This window comes from Gavialis gangeticus, unplaced genomic scaffold (assembly GCF_001723915.1).
Source record: "Gavialis gangeticus isolate Ggan-Ray unplaced genomic scaffold, GavGan_comp1, whole genome shotgun sequence".
Classification (NCBI taxonomy): Eukaryota; Metazoa; Chordata; order Crocodylia; family Gavialidae; genus Gavialis; species Gavialis gangeticus.
The window spans coordinates 16416725-16434072 of NW_017729000.1; the positions used below are offsets into that span (position 1 = coordinate 16416725).

A 17348-nucleotide genomic window follows, 5' to 3' on the forward strand; every position below is an offset into this window, starting at 1 on the left:
TCTTTTATTAGACCAGCTGAACAGTTGGAGAAATATATCTTAGCAAGTTTTTGGGTTTAAAAACCCTTCAACAGGTTGAGGAAGCATCTGCAATTGGTGTGTGTGCTCTTCCTGGATGGAATGAACAGAAAAGAAGTCAGAGACTGGTATGCAGGCAAGAAAGCCAGTCAATGAAAATATAAATTGAGGCATCAGGGGGTGAGGGGTCCTGAGGTGGTCCTTTTATAGAAAACAATGGAGATGACTGTATTTAGAATGCCAGTTGCTGTTAAGATTGGTTACAACGAGATTTTCCACCATTGCCATCACCAAAGAGAGCATGGCTGAGCGAATTTCTTTACGAAAAGAAGGCTCAGTGAAGGCAAAGCCAAGGAAAAGGCCATGGCTTTCCTGAACCCTCTAGAGAGGCCTTGCTATAGTTATTAACACTGTCAGATCTTTGGGGTAGGAGCTGTCTACTCCTCTGTGTACAGTGCCTTGCACAATGGTGCCCTGTTCCTTTACTGCTCTTAGGCACCACTCGAATAAGCATTACTAATAATCATACACAGGCCTTGGTTTCACCCACTGAGAAACATCAGGATTTTCCTGGGTAGAGACGAGAGAAATCTTCCCACAAGGTTAATTTTTGTGTTGATTTTAGAGGTCTTTAAGAGGAGGCTTGACTATTATCTAGCTGGGGTCATGTGAGCCCAGTTTTCTCTCTTGCCCAGGGCAGGGAGTTGGACTAGAAGATCTGCAAGGTCCCTTCTGACCCTACATCTATGAATCTATGGACACTTGCTCTTCGGTCTAGTGAGAAGCAAAAAGGCTTCACTTTAACTGCAGCAACCCCGTATTAGGGGCACAAAAAAGCCTGGCAGCCTGAATCACAGCCTGCATACAACAGCAGGCTTTCCAAACCGGTAGCATCTCAACCTAAAACCCTTTGAGTGAAGTGAGAGAAACTAAGATGGCTAATGCCATCTGCAGCCTGGGTCTATTCCAAGCAGTTCACCTCTTTGTACGGCTCCCTCCCAAGACAAGGAGCAGAAAGCTTCATTAACTTGTCTCTTTATGAGTTCTCCACCTTTTGGTGCTTCCTGGTGTTTATCTGCAGCTCCTTACTGCCTCAGCTACTTAAGACTAAGGCTTAACAAATTATGACAGACAGAGAAATAGAGGCTGCTGAGGTGAACCTCTAATCTCATTTAACTGCCAGAAGGTTGCACTCTGCCACTGACCTATGTCCAACCCAATTACCTCCATTCTAAAAAAAAGGTTTAAGGGGCTTGCTGGCAATGGGACAAGAGATCTGGTTTTCCCCCTTGAGAATCATTAGGGTTAGTGGATATCAAGCTATGGAACTATTTGCTAGGCGCTGACTGCTCTGTACTGTGCAAAACGCACAATGCAGTAGTGACCAGACAGTGCCTTGATACTACTTCACTGACTTCACCTGGAGGAATTAGGTAAATTCAGAAGACTTCAAGGTTCCTATTCCATGTAACTTAGCCTAACTCAATAGGCAAGACCTGCTTGGCAGTGATGTCAACTTGGATTTCTGGACACATCCTGGGAAGCAAATCATTCATGGAACAGATAAGCTACAAGGAAAAAGGAAGCATGGGGACAAGGACAGGACAAAGAGACCAGCAGTCAGGATGGAAGTTTGGGCAGTGTAAAGGGAAAAAGAGAAATAACAGAAGGCAGCTCTGGAAATGCTATCTTTTTTCTTTGGTTTATACAAGTGGTGCCCAATCTTTTGGCCCTGCAGGCTGGATAAGTGGCATGGGGCCAGTTTGCAGGTCAGATCAGGCTCTACATGTCAGGATCAGGCCCCATGCTGCTTCTGCTTGGCCCTGTGCCACTCTGTACCCTCCTTCTCCCTGCCCCCCCCACTTTGTCCTGCAGTGCCCCACACCAGCCCGATTTGCGCTGCCTGTTCAATCTAGCATGCAGGGCTATGCTGTCTGGCTTGCAGGGTTCCCCCAGGTTTGTAAATATGGCAGCAGGAATGGCAGTTAGCTGCCACTGCTTTCCCACTGCCAAATTTTCAAACCCACGGGGAACCCGGCGGGCTCAATCTGGCTGGTGGGCCAGGGGTTGAGCACTCCTGCTTTGAAAAAATCCATGACAAAGTGGAAAGCTCAGAAAATTCAGTCTCCTATCAAGAGCACTGAAAAGTTCTTTTGTGGTAGGATTACTGCTTAGCCTAACAGAAACTATGCGCTGTGTTTATCCATTTAACATCCTTGGTATTACAGCTCTTTCTGACTTCTGTGTTCATGCAGTCACTGCTGCTAGACCTGTGGAAGGGAAACGGTCCTTCTCTTGAGAATGGTCTCGGCTTTAGGAAGGTGACATGTCAGAACCCTGTTCTGTAACCAGAAAGGATGAGTTGCTCCTGGTAGAAATGCAAACCCAGCTCCACACTGGAGACTACCAGTAGAGAACACTGAACCCGGAATGAGCTTGGCCAGGTTTGGAAGCAGTGAAGTCCTGCCCAGGTATGGCTGTCACTTTTGGCCCTGGGCAAAATGATGTAGTAGGGAAAGCTGTGCATTTCGTGGGCTTTCCTGTCTGCCTTTTTGCACCTCTATGTCACAGGAAAAAAAATCTGTGCTGGAACATAGGATTTGCCTTAAAGAGGCTGAGAAAGGAACAGAAACAGTACCCCCCCCCAAATGCCTTAAGCTCAGCATTGTTTAGTTTCTGTACGTAAGTCTTGCTTGTCTCTTTTCCTCATGCCACCGTATTTGGAATAGTCCCTTCCTCTTATGCTGCTAGTGACCTATTCTTTCAAATGCTTTCCCTTCTTCTATTCAGCCTTCCCCGCCTTAGCCATTCTCTGATCCCACTCCCATACCTGCCCACAGCTGGATTAAAATGTACCACATTCAATAGGCAAGAGGTTGCAACCTTTTGGGCCCTGCTGCTTCTTTTCATCAAAGCAGCTTTGCCAATGTCTTTCCCCTGCAAAGTTACACCTCCCCTCAGCCTCTTACCCCACACCCCACTCCCAAACTATTCTCAGATGGTTTGATAGTGTCACACACTGAATAATTTGCCTGTTGGTTGTGAACAGGACTGTGATGTCTGCAAGGTACTGTGTACTCCTTCAGACATAATATCACAATTATCACTGTGGGAAATCCAGTCCACTCAGAATAACATATCTAATTACTTGTTCAGAAAAGTTAATTTTTTGGGCTGATTCTGAATGGGGCTAAAAATCTGCAGTTCCTACAGAAGACAGTGATGCAGGATTGGGCTCACTGAAATCAGTCATCTCTTTGGATCAGGCCCTTGATCTTTGAGCACCTTGGTCATGAGTGCAAAATCCTCACTAGAGAGACTGGCTCAGCTTGTGTGCTTAAAAGGAATGATAACAAAAAGCCGCCTTTCCTGTTGCAGATGTCAAAGAAACAAAAATAATAACAGTCCTCTGCCAGCACTAAAGAATCCAGTGCTAGAAGGGAGTCAGCCGTGGGATCTGCAGGTACTGTGTATCTCCCTGGCAAGCAGGAAACTTACCATGTTTCTGAAATGTCCAGGAGAGACAGGGTGCTTTTGTGATAAAGTTAATCATTTCCTAATGCTAATAGCATGAGAAGCAGCCAGAAAAGCACAACAAAATCCAGTGCTCCAGTCCTGTATGCTTTGGTGCCGTTCCCTGCTTTGCTGGGCTTCCTCAGCTCACCAAGCAGTGCAGGCCTTTGCTTATAGGGGCTGTTAATTCTCCATGGAAGTGTGCAATGAGGGCTAAAAACGCTCTGCTTTCCCTGAAGCCAGTGAAAGCTGTCAGCAAAAAATTGAGGATTGAGCCTTTCTGGACTCGGGTAATAGCCTGGGCTGGTGAGTGAAGAGGCTTGTGATGTGCTCAGAGCAGCAGGCCTATGCTCCCTTTCTCCCCTGTGCACTCAGGAGCATGGGGTGGCTGGGGAGCCCAGAGGTGTCTTGTTCTCCCTGGTTCCATGGCAATGCCCAGGCCTGGGAGCTGGGGCCTGAGGGAGCTGCTGCCATGTGCAGTATGCACTCTTCAGGGCCTGGATAAAATCGAATATTTCTTGGAACTATTTTAATGAGCACTGCACTTGGCACCTCCTTTTATAATGAGGAGCAGGAAAAGCAGGCAGCAGCAGTGTGGCATTAGAGGGAGCCAAGGATGTGGACTGGGCAGCCGTTACTGTGGAGGGCCCAGACCCTGACAAGGATCCACTTGACAGGAATCGGGGAACTCTATATATGTCTCAGAAGCTGCGCTCATGGCCTGGTGGGCTTCCCATCTGTATCTGCAGGTTTTTAGCACAGGAAAGTATAATATTACCCTTTAGTATCAGGCTGAGAATCCCCGCTAATGAGAGAAGCAGAGATCTCTTGGCGTCCAGTCAGCTAAACTCCCATCTGCTGACCAGTCTGTCCAAGTTAGACACGTGACCAGTGTGCTGCTTGCTGCTTTTCTGAGTGGAACAGGAGTCGCCCAAGCCCTGGCTCACACTGCTTGTCAACAGAATTCACCTGTTGCCGCTGGTCCGTAACCTCCATGCGCACATTTTGATGTATGTTGACAAAATCCAGCCTTTCTACAACCTGAGTACAGCCGCCACCCAGGTGACACCTGCCCCGTCTGATCAAATGCTGCCAGCAAAATGCCCATAAACATGCACTCCAGCAACACAGCCATGTTGGCAGCTGTAAGCCCAAAGCTCTACCCCCGTGTGCCAGGTCTTCTGCTGGGAGAAACCCTTGCAATGAGAGAGTGCATTGTTCATGGAAGCATCCCAGTGCTCTCATAGCAACAACAGCAGCTAGGAGCTGGCAAAAGTTGTGCAGGCAAAACATAGTCCTACCCTGTGACTGCCAGTCCCTTGGTTGCTGCCATCCTGAAGACAAGAATGGTTTGTTAATGCTAAAGTGCAAAATTGCATCCTAACCACGTGTTGCGGCTGGAGGGATGTTGCTTCTTGCCCTGGAAGAGAGTGAGGGCAGGCCATATGACTTTTGGCCAGGAAACACCAACTCTCAGACTGTGCTCATGCATCATGGTCGGAATTTCTATCCCTCACTCTCTCTCCTGGTTCCTCTTCTCATCGTGGACACTATGCCTGAGCTGAGCTGGTTATGTGATGCTCGAGGAGCTGTGCCTACTCAGGCTTTCGAAATTAGGCAGAATGAGCCTGCTTCTTGATACTACACCATTAATCAAGTGGGTCAACTGAATTATTTCCACTCCACAGCTGAAGATGCCAAAGCACAAAGCAATGAAGGTTGCCCAGTGAGTTGGTGCCAGGCGTGGAGACAATATCATCTCTCCTGACCTGCAGAACCTGGCTGCCTCTCCTGAGCCCAATGACTTGTACAACCCAAACCATGCCCTTTTCCCTGAAGGTAAAACTGATGTGGTAGAAGAAACATCGTGGTTCACTGCTGTGCTTTCATCCATGTACTTGGCGCAAAGCACTGGTGATCTGAAACCAGAGAAATGCTATATAGAGCATAGCATGCTCTCCTGACAGTCAGATGCATGATTGACTCTGTCATGAGATTACGGTCTTGTGTGGCTTTGTTTCTGAGATAATTGTCCAGTATGAGAAGAGATCAGAGTACACAGCATGACATACAGTCCAGACTGCCTGCCTTTAATAACCCCCCAAAGCAAGGGTGGCTCCTTCTATTGCATTTTAATCTTATCTCTTGTTTGTTTCTGTACTAGCAGAGAAATGCCCTGAGTTACACCCAGCTGTTGAGCTTCTAGACCAAAGGCTACTGTTTTCTTATTCAAGGAACCAAGGGGTATTGGAGGGTTAAAAGGCTTGGCCCTGCCATGTGTGTTTAAAAAACAAGGCTGACTTTGCAGCCTGCTGGCTCCATCCTGACTCCATCCTGCTGTTAATAGAGGACAGAAGACCACTTAGAGCTTCCTTTTCACCCCATAACAAACAGCAAGTAGCCAGTCCCCCAGGCCTTCCTGTATCCCACACAGACCCCACAGCAGCATGCAGGCTGCCTACTTTACCAGTGCTAGAGATCAGCTGAGCTGGAGCAATCTGTGCAAACAAACTCAGCAGCAGCCACTGCCCTGGGCCAGTCTGAGGCAAGGAGTTATAAAGGACTAGCTCCTCTAATGATATGTTTACATTTAATCACTTGGGACCAGGTCTTGTTCCTGTTGGAGGCCGTGAGCGCTTTGCCCCAACACTCCCTGTTGTACTTCTTTGCCCTTGCCTAGGATCATCTGAGCATATTTTAACCTAACTAATTTCCTGTTGCTGCATTGGCAACAGGGTATTGGCAGTGCTGTTCTCCTTCCTGTTCTTTGCCTGTGGTGCATTGCAGGGGGGTTTCTTAGGCTGCCCTGTGGCTGTGGTGTGGGAGAGTAGAGGTTCCTGTGGGCCCTTTTAAAATGTAGTTACCTGTGAACACAGGAGACTGGGTTAAAGGCCCTGGGTAACTCTTCTCAGTCCTGTGTCCTTGGGGTCTATCTTGTTTTATGCCCCTGTCCACTTCTAGAGCAGGGGGGAAACCCTTTGGGCCAGCGTGCTACAAATTGGCCCTGCACCCTTCCTAAGTCCCGCTGTGATCCCCTTCCTCTGTCTCATCTGCTGCTTTTCTTCCTGTTTCCTACTTTGCGCTCCCTGCCCCATCTTCTGCTCTGCCCCATGCCATGTGCTCCCCGATGAAGATGCAGCTCTGTTTTCTGGTCCCTGCCCTGTGCTCCCTGTTTGATCTGCTGTTCTGTTTCTGCTCCCTGCCCAATTTCCTGCTTTACTTTCTGCTGCCTGTCCTATCTGCCACTGTGCTGCCTGTCCTCTCTCTGATCTGCTGCATGCCGTGCAGAAGCTGCCCATGTCACTTGTGGCACCTGTGCTGCAGGTTGGACACCCCTGCTCTTAAGGGTGTAATGATGACCATATGGGCCTCTCCCACTTGTCGTCCAAGTGTGGTCATGCAAGTACCTGAGCACATGGACTGCAAGGAGACAATGACACTAACCTCCTCCCAAAAGGTAGGAATATAGTTTGATGCAGGACCATGGTTTGCGTAAGCCAGTGGTTCTCAGCCTTTTTGAGACTCAAGGCTGCCCCTCGTTTGGCTCAAGTCCCCGCTTGGAAAATGCCAGCTCTTAGTTTTTTCTCATTTTTTAATTATAGAAAAATACTAGAGCAATTCTTCTGCTGCAGAAACTCAGAAAGCCCACAACAAGTCAGAATGTTTTTAACACTATGGATTCCCATTCAAAATCTCTGGCTTTATCTTGTGATTTGTGTTTGCATACCTAACAGTGCTAACATTGCATGGCACTCCACGGCACCTTTCAAAGGATCTCAAGCCACCTGAGGGTGCCAGGGAACCTTGACTGAAAATCACTGATGTAAACAAGTGAAATTGCTCCACATCCTGATTCATTGGCCTGTGCAGACAGGGTAACTAGCCCTATTTACCCGGCTTGAAGATGCCAGCTAGAAGAGCAGGTGGATGCAGGATGAAAGCATGGCCTGTGATGTTTAAAGATGGAGATGGTTATTTCTCCCTTTAACCACTTCTGGGGACAGAGATGAGCAGCTCCTGGCACAAAGGGGTTCTGGTCCAGGACTGGGCTCCTGGGTGCTGCAACAACACAACTAACAAATACTAATGAATGTGCTGCTGCTATTTGTCATGGGGACTCTGGAAGCTGTCATCCCCGTTAAACGCCTGTGACTTGTGCATGAGACACAGTTTACGGGAAGTTCCTTGTTTGTTGTTAGAACTCTGTATTGTCTGAAATCCATACTCAGTAATGCCCCGTTAGGTTCCCTAGCTAAAATTCAGGGTCTTGGAGGTCGCTCCTTTTAGGAGAAGCTGGTGTTGAAGTCAGGTGCCTTTGATGCAATCTGTTTATGTACCCGCTCCTTGACAGCAGAGGGAATTCAAGCCCCTTTCTGCCTGCATTCTCACTCAAAAGATCAACCTTTAGGTTTAACTGCTCTGTTATTTAGGCTGTGTCTAGGCTTCTTTCTCTGTCCTTTTTCATAGGCTTTTACTCTCCTCTATCCAAGCTGTGTTTCATCCACTTTTATGCCCTTTTCCTGAATAGTACCTGGTGGAAGTGTCCCTGCCTAGAGCATTCAGATTCCTAGGCTGGCTTGCATTTGCCTTTGTTTTGGGCAGTTTCTTACAGCTCCCTTAAACATGGGGCAGCAGTCCCATCTGCTGATTCCCAGGTCAGAGTGTCTTAGTACGTCTCAGGCTGGCTCAGAGTCATCTTCTGTTCTAATTGCTGGTTTCCATTGGACTCAGTGGAAGCAAGTGGTTGGGCCTCATTTTGTTGATAATGGAGCTGTGGTCAGGAGGAAAGCCCAACAGACAGGTATCTAAGGGAAACCCTTAGATGCCTCTGGTAGAATGGGATCTGGTATTTAGTTTTTCTCTCCTTTATCTAATATTTTGCTTCAGTAAGTAGAGTAGATTAAACTCTGCAGGGTTTGCACAGGAGATGGTACAGAAAATAAAAGGACTTTGTAATCATAGGTCTAGTCATCAAGTTGGATGTTTTCAGAGCATTTGAAATAATCATACTTTGATTGTATTTGATTTGATTGGCTTGCCGTCACTAATGGAACAGGGTAATGCCCTTCGTGGGAACATCTAGCCAAGGATATCAACTTTTTACATGCTAAAAAACTATCAGTCTTTTTAATACTCACCTCTGGTTTCAGGGAGTCTGGTTCTGTCACCTGAAGCAGTGGATGGGGAAGATGAATGGTTCTAGCCTGATTAGAAACTTCACTGATTGTCAGCAAGTGTTTGAGCATGACTCTTGTGTTTGCAGCTGGTAAAACTGGTAGTAATTGGCACCTGTGCTCTGCCATTGGAAGCAGTGTGGAGGGCATGACAGCAGTATACGCCCCACTCCTAGCTGAGTTATGCATTTAGCACTAAGCTGCAAGATGACCAAGTGTGAGCTGACCCTGCTAGTTTGGCCCTGCAAGTTCTGGTAGGCTCTGAAGGAAAGGAGTTGTTCATGTTTGGGAGGATATCAGGCACACAAGAGTCCTATAACGTTGCAACAGTATAGAAAAAAAGGTTTCTATGCATATGGCAGCCAGGATACTGTGGTTAGTGTAGTCAGCCAACTAGAATGAGCCCCAGTGTCTGGTGTCTTCTGTTTTCTATCGTGCTCATGTTGTGAGAAACCCTCCTGCCTGTGAAGACCTTGCTGACTATAGCTGGGTTCTGCTGAGTCAGTTCACCACTTCGAGGCTCTGCCTGCGAGTGGGTGAGAAGCCTCTCCAGTGCTCCCAGGAAATTGGAAAGCTGTCATCATTGTCGGCAGTCCCTCAATATGAAGACAAGAGGACGTGTCTTCTTTTAACGTGGGGATGATTTTGCACATCAGCAATGACACAGTGCTTTGTGGGAAGAAGACCTTAATCCAATGGCAAGGAAAACCTAGAAAATTGGAGGCTCCTATTTTGCTGTAGCCTTCATCCTTCTATTTTGCTGTAGCCTTCAGTGCCCTGGCAGCCACTGTGAAGCATTCTTCATCTGCCTGCTCCGCCTCTGAGAAATTTTATTTTTATTTTTGAATCACTATTAGTCTGGGAACTTCGCTCTTGAGTTTGCTGCCATGGGTGACCCTACAGGAATGCAAAACTCCAGACAGCATCGCTCTCAAGGTCATTGGTCTCACACAAGTCTCTCTACCACGTCATGGTTGCAGTCCACGAGCTGTGGAGCCTAGTGAGCTCTGCATCAGTGGCTTCTGGCTTCCATATGAATATCTCTGTGCTGACCAGTCCTTCTACTCCAACACAGCATCACCAGCCCAAACAACTGGCCTGATGTTAACGTCATTTTTTATTGGCCGTTAAAATTTGTTCAAGATGATTTTGAATATGTTTCATTGAAATGTTTATGTAACAATAAGAGGACAGTGGTATTGCCAAGCTGGTCTGTGGCTTGGACCAGGGTTGAATGTGGTTTGAACTGGTAGCTATGGATTAGAATGAGTGATGTCATGCCCTCATTTTCTTTGGTATGTTGTCTTGAGCATTTCCCTGATGCCTTATGTTAGATACCTACCAGGATATACTGAGACCCAACTCTCCAAGACGTCCCAGAACACCGCTAGGGAAAAAAGTTGTGAATGGAACCAGTAAGTCAGCTTTTTATAGTTGCTTAGTAGTTCAGCTTTTAGTGGCGAGCTGGAGTCTTAACAGTTTTTATGAGCAAGTGGACAGAGCTCTATGTAACTATTACTATTATGTGTAATAGCATCCAAGACCTTCCAGGACCACCTGCTGGTTGATTTCCTTCCAGACAGTGGTTTATAGCTGGGCTTTCAATAGGGCAGGGTGCCTGAACACTAGACTGCAAAAGCTGCTTTGGCCGCTTGCTAGAAACCTTGGGGCAACATCTGCATTTCTAAGTCAACAGGCATCACTTTTAACAACGAAAAAGTAGGTGCCGAACTCTCTAACCTTTGCTCATCTGTCTTGATGCTGATGTTTAACCCATCTCCCTGGTGAATGCTCTGCCCACCAGGGCACAGGCTATTGTGGTGCTCTTTACACCTCTTAGAGGGAGGCCCGGGTTCCAGGCTGCATATTTCACCCAGTGACTGTGGCATGGACACCCGCGGATTTAGATCTCCCCCAAACAGTGGAAAGAACCGAATGCCAGTCTCTGACACCTGGAGCAAGTGCTCTAACCGCTAGGTGACTGTAAATGAAAGGGAATACTGATGGCTTCACTCATAGTTTAGAAGAAAGCAGCTCCCTGCCCCCTCCCTTTTGTGTGGAGGCCAATCCTTTCCCTGTGCATTAGCTGGGCTGTGAGCAGGCCTCTAGATGGAGTTCCTCCGTGGACCAAGGCAGATGAGCACCTAGTTTGGCGATCCCTCGGGGGCGAGAGGGCTCTACAGCGCAGAGCCTGTGACACCCAGATGCTTCTGAGCATGCCAAGAAGCAGGATGTTAGGCACCAGGGAAGCTTTAGGGTCCAAAGGTGCTGGGGCTGTGGAGTCCAGGATTAGGTGGCAGCTGAGGGGGATTTTTCAGGATTGCAGTTTGGGATTTAAGTACTTACATTCTGCCTAAGGTCTACTGCATACACTTAAGTCCTTTATTGGATTTTACCCTAAGTGACTTGTCCAGTTGCCATAGCACAACGGAGAAAAATCTCACTGGAAACTGAGAGAGAGGAGACCAGGGGAAACCATCTCCCTCTCCCCGCAGTCTCTGGCATGGGTTGCCTTCTGCAGCTGGATCAGCAGGGCCATGGATCAGTGCAGCTGCTCCTCGCTGACAGACAGGGTTTTGATACTGCCTCTTGTTTGTGGAATTTGGTGAGGAGCCGGAGCCTTTGGACAGAAAACGGGCAGGGGCCTGGGGGAAGAGGAGAGAAAAGCTTGACAGAACTGAGAGAGGAGAAACCAAGACTTCAATAATAAATAGATAAAATTCCTCCCTCTATTGACTTCATTGGGTTCATTCCAAAGAAGTGGAGGCCTGGCACAAGGAAGGTCCTCATCCTTTTCAGTCAAGAACCTTATAGCCTCCCTGTGGGATCTGAAAATTATGCTGGGTTCTTTTCTTACCTTGGCCAAATTAGACCCTCACTTATGCAGGTCCCTTGTCTCCAACGTCTCCAAATCAAGTCATTGGTTACATCTGCCTAAACCCCCAGCTTGGCTGCACAGGTGCAGGTGGGAGCTTCATTTGATGAAGTCACTGAGAATGCTTTTTTTTCCCTTTTCTTGGAGATGCAGAAAGAGGAGCACAAATCCTAGCTTGGTTTGCTAGAAGGAGTTTGCTTGGCTGATAGTTAATGACAAGTTGAGTACGCTAGGTATGGGGATAGTAAGAGACAAACTTGAGACTATCTTGTGTCACTGTGTGAAGACGCACTTTTCAGGGAAGAACTATAGTTTACCTTAAAAAAAGATTGCAGCAAAGACCTTCCCCTTTTGGCTCTGACTCTTGCTTTGCCTGCTTTTGGTAAGTTGTTCGCACTGTTTTTTTACTATAATGTGTACTCTTTTTTGTGCGTGTGTTCATTTCACTGTGATTTTTCCTCTCCTGATTACAGTTTGTTTGGGACAGAGCTCCTAAATCACTGGGAGCATGTCACTGCCTTTTGAGTTTGTAAATCTGAGAAGCTGGAGTGGGTTCCAAAAACCTTCTGGTACAAACTCCAGAGATGGAAATTGGCAAAAAGAAAAGTGAAGTGGACGTGAGGGTGCATGAGGCAGGCAGCATAAACTGACTGTTTTTGGCTGCTCTATTGTTGCCTGTTTTGCAGCAAGTGCTTTATCACACAAGCATGATCCATTACCCAAACACTCTCCAGCTGGAAATCTAGAGGAAAGAGCATTTTATAGGCCCAAACTTCCTGAATTTACTGTGAATTACCTCATACATATTTTAAACAGAGATCATGAACAGCTGACAGTATCTGATGGATTGCGTTGTACAGTTTAAGGGTACACAGTTCTTTCTGATGGCTCTTTCCTAACCCCTTATTTCCATGCGACTGCTTCATTTTGTAAAACAGATCACATGATCCAAATGACTGTGCAGGTGTCATGCTATGCTCATGCCACTTTGCCATGAGTGACAATCAAATGGTTAATCCTACTTTCCTTACACAGAAGTATATTTTAAAGTTCTGCAAACACCAAGTGAAGGGATGCAATTAAGGCAGCTCTTTTTTATTTTTTTTTGAAAATGCAATACTTCTATTAAGCAATCACTCTGTTTATGTCCCTACTAATTGAAGTAAATTGCTTTCTGCAATCAAATTGGGAAGTTCCCTTTCCGATCATGATGTGAGTTGGGCTCCAGTTCCTGATTTCCAGTATTTAGTCTGCTTTTAGTCTTTCCCTTTAATTAATTTCATACATTCAGATGATTTCTATAAGCCTGCAGTTGTTTGGTGGTTTGGATGATTCTGTTGCTTTTGAAATCTCCCCGTAGGGTTTTGTCAGGGCTTTTTTGTTTTCCCCCTTTTTTCTCTAGCTTGTGTTTTCTGATGCATTGTTGAGGTAGAATTTGGATTAACCTGGTTGCTGGGTGTATTCATTTATCAAACACAGATGATCTCTGGAGCCCTGAAAGTGGGCCATGCTGAGTAGTTCTGTACCACAATCTCAGCAATATGAAAAATATTTGTAATCTGGTCCAGTAGAAAATTACTATTCCAGTTTAGAAGTTAAGAACATCAGTCGGGCATGAGTCACTTCTATTTGCTGGGGCTGCAGTTTTTTCCTCACATTAATCTTATGGTCTATCACTACTGTTACAAGCTGAAGAGGAGAGAGAAATGCTAACCATAACGTAAATGCCATCTTCTCCATACTAACAGAAGCTCCTGCGCTGCTTGAACTGTATACTATTGTTAGTATTTTTTTACCACTCCTTATAGTATCCAATTGCTGGCCCAAAACACATTGTGTTTGCAATTTCTGTGTTGCTAAAGAGAAGAATAAGGTCTTGTCTACGCATAGACTCATCCTGGTTTCATTTAACTGGGGCAAAGGACTATTTCAGATTCTGACTGATTTGTTTTGGTTGAGTTTAAATCTGTTCTCAATTATAATGGAATAAGCCACCCATGAACTGAAATAAGGATGCTCTCTGAGAAGCTTCTGCCCATTTAACCCAAACTGATTTTAATTCCTAGTTTTAGTAAAATTAATGTCACCCTTTGCGGGTGAAAGATAGTTGAGCTGATAGTGTGCCCTCCAGGCCTGTCTCAAAACAGCATGCAGAAGGGTATCTCTCTAGATAAGAAGCTAGTGAACTTTGCTCCTGATACAGCCCCTTGATCATTGAGAAGGTGGAAGCATGACTGCTTAGTATGGTTACAGTAGCCTTTTCCTGGTTCACATGAGCAAGAAGGTAATTCCTTAGTACAAAGGACCACAGTTGACCTTTCCAAGCCTAGTAGCTTTGACCACTGTTCTTTCACAGGTAGGGCCATTTGGGTGAATTTCTTTTGCATAATTTCAAACACCAGGCCCTAATATAAGACTGACTCTTCTTCTGTAGGCCAAGGGGTGCTGGGGATGTTGCCCAGAAAACACATTTAGCCCAAAGGAAATCAATTGCATCAATCAGCAGCATCCACCTAACTAGTGAGTAGCACTGGGTTTGAATATATGTCCTGGAAAGTCCTCTGCTCTAAGTACTAAGAAAGGAGTTGGAAGGAAGAGGGTTGGGAGCGGAAGTGGAGAGAACTGAGTGTGTAGAGAATCTCTGAGGCCTGGGATTAAGACCAAGTTAAGGGCTCCTGTTTTCTTAGATTGATACAGCAAGTTTCTCTCACCAGGATGAGGTGTGACCCATCTATCAGATATTAAATCAGTGTAACGTACTGAAAGGGTAGTATGTTGGATACGCGGCATTTCCAAGAACATTGGGAATATATATGTCAAATTTCTACCCATAGAAAACATGACCACACAAGTAAATGTGGTAACCATTACATATTTAGCAAGCTATACCGCATGCTGCTGTTCCAGTGCATTTATACTAGTTAGTGGTGGAATTAAATTAGAATTTGTCTTCAGCTAGAAAAAAAGGGGTATTTCCACATTTAACCTCTGGATATGTGTCCAGTATTCCAGAGGAGCTCCCCCACATTTGGCCTCTCTCTTTTGAATGCCCAGACTGATACTGGGGCAGATCCTTGGCTTTTCTTGCTCACTGCTGTATGCTGCTCTTATGCAACAGAGGAGCTAGCAAGGATTCTCCTAACCTACTGGTGTAGAGTTGCAATAACTGAGGATATAGTAGGGCAGGGTCAGAGCACACTGTACTGTGGGTGTGCTGGGCTGGCAGGAGACCCAAGTTCATCACAGTCTGACAATCTTGGTGGAATGATCTTGGGCCACTGAGGGCTTGCTGCATTCAAGAAGAGTTCCCAGGTGATGCTGACATACACACAAGGCTGGTTTAGGATTGGGGAAGATGGAAAGATGGCTCAGAGCTACCTTTGTCTTACTCCTGTCATTCACACAATGTGGATCAGTTGCAGGGCTGAGGGTCAAAAGTACCTTGTTCCTGAATTTCAGAGGTGCTGATGATCTCTCAGCTGCAACTGATTTCCCCCAGGAGCTGTGACTTTTGAGCACTTCTGAAAGCCACGCACAAAGTATCCAAAATCAGATGCCTTGAAACTGGGACACGCAGAGTCACAGACCACTCTTGAAAGTCTTGTCCCTTGTTGCCTTTGGAGATGACAGACGCATCACAGGCACAGAGCCTTTCTTGGCTTTATATGTGGAAGCCAGTACGCTGTAGAGGAATGAGCACACTCAGGGGCATCCGGAAGTCCTGTGCTCTAATGCTGGTTCTGCCAACAATACAGTGAATGGCACTGGACAGGTGCTATCTCACTTCTTCAGTTTACATGTAAAGCAGATCATACTTTCTTATCCATCTCACAAAGGCACTGTGCACATTGAGTAGTAAGTGGTGGTCTAGTGGCTTTGATATGCAAAGCCAGATTCATCCCTGATGTACCTCTGTGAAATGTCCCAGGGCTGAATTAGGCATGTTACCCCGCTGAGCACTTCTGTAGACCAGGCAGTGTAGCTGCTCTGTACTCCCGGTGTGAAGACCACACACCAGCTCTTCACTGCTACCTGGCCGTTCTAACCCATCACTTCTATGGCCCCGATGAAAAATGAAGCCAGTTGCACTCCGCCATGAAACCTGTTTTCCAGTCACTCTTGAGTGATTTAGAATGAATTTTCCTGGAGCAATTTCTTATTTCACAATGACATGATCAAAACATTGGAGTATTTCACAGGATCCCACTTCTTGGGGAAGGAAGGAATCTGAAACATATGGCAAGTTTGTTTCCATTTGTGTTGCTTCTGCCTTCCTTCAAGCCTTTGTTCATCTGCTCCAATTACAGCTTCTAAGTATAAACTTAAAACGGAGGCGAGGCTGGATTTGTGGGGAACATATGGACAAATGGAAAATAAACAGCACAAAGAATTCCTGGCTAATGAGCTCCTGTGTGATAAGATTTTACCAAAGAGTCAGAGGTCTCTGCTTCAGCTAAATCATAGAGCAGAAAATTCCACTAAGCATCTAACAACCCTTGGATTCCAGTGATTTCCTCCACCCTTGTTAATCTGCCGTGGTACCAGGGGTGGTTGATGATTTTGTCACTAGAAAGAAATCAGCATGGGTCTTATCAGCAGCTGGTGGCAGTCTGGGCTTGGGAATATTGGTGGCCTCTCTACAAAACTAAATGGAAGCATTTCGTCAGAGTGAAGTTGGGAATTCATGTGCTGGGATCCCCTCGTCTGAACTCACTGTTTCAATATGAAAGTAAAGCCCTGAGGAAAGGCTATGATGTTTGAACTGTAGTGTTACCCATGGCATTTGTATCTATGTTGCTAACTTACTGGTCAGAGCCAACTGTCCAACTTGCAGTGGCATGTGAATGCAGCAACCTTGCTACCAAAATAGGAGCTAGCCTGCCCAAGGTAGTGATATGCTTCAGGATGCCACCTGCCAGAGTAAGCTAGCAATATAGACATGCCTGTATATCTCTTTTCCTCCAATTCTGCAGTCTTTCATTACTCACCCTTTCTGTAACTGAATGAGGAGCTGAATAAATGACAATTGGCCGTAGTTCAATGAGGGTAAGACACAAGTGAAAATTATTGGTGGGAGAAGCCTTGAACAAGCATTTAGGGCATATTCTAGTCTCTTTTCAAAATAGCTCTCAAGCCCAGGCTCCTCTTTGATTTGTTGGTTTTTTGGGGGGATGCTGAATTGCAGCAGGACTCTGTACTTGCTTTCACATTGCATAGCCACCCAGAAAGTTGCCGTTGTTCTCCCTAACAGTCGCCCACATCTTGGTCTCCTCCAGAACACAATCATGTGATCTACCTGGGGACTCCAGCTACTTGTTTAGTATCAGCAAGGGGCAAGTGCCTGAAAACACATTACATCTGCACTCCAAGCCTTGGTACTTGCTTCCTGATCACTTCTGGGTTCCTGCCTCAGAGACTATCTTTAAAGACTTGGATGATCCAGGACCCAAATGTCCAAGAGATCAGCTGCCTACCCTTCAGGCCAAACTAAGTCATTTTGGAGGCTCTTGCTATTGGTTCCCAAGTTAACTCTATTCAGCAGCAGATTTGTAAAATCCAGCTGGATGAAATGGATGTAATAATTGGAGCTGGGGGATGTTTGTTTTAACAGTGACAGTGATTATCCCTCCCTCTCCCAATTTGTATAGTACCTTTTATCCAGGAATCTCAAAACATTTTAAATCTGAACTCAGGCTTATAACATCCATAGCAACAGGATGGCTACACTGGGGTCCTTCTATCTGCTGCTGCAAGGAAAATATATCTAG

General features: G+C 46.0%; 1 long non-coding RNA gene across 1 annotated transcript in view; it reads right to left on the reverse strand.

Moving 5' to 3' along the window:
* The window catches only part of LOC109289990, a 17185-nt gene extending 13636 nt beyond the window's left edge, over positions 1 to 3549 (reverse strand). The window contains exon 1 of the long non-coding RNA XR_002095478.1: positions 3517 to 3549. This is a non-coding gene — a long non-coding RNA (uncharacterized LOC109289990). The remainder of the gene's footprint in view (positions 1 to 3516) is intronic.
* Between the last annotated feature and the right edge of the window lie 13799 nt (positions 3550 to 17348).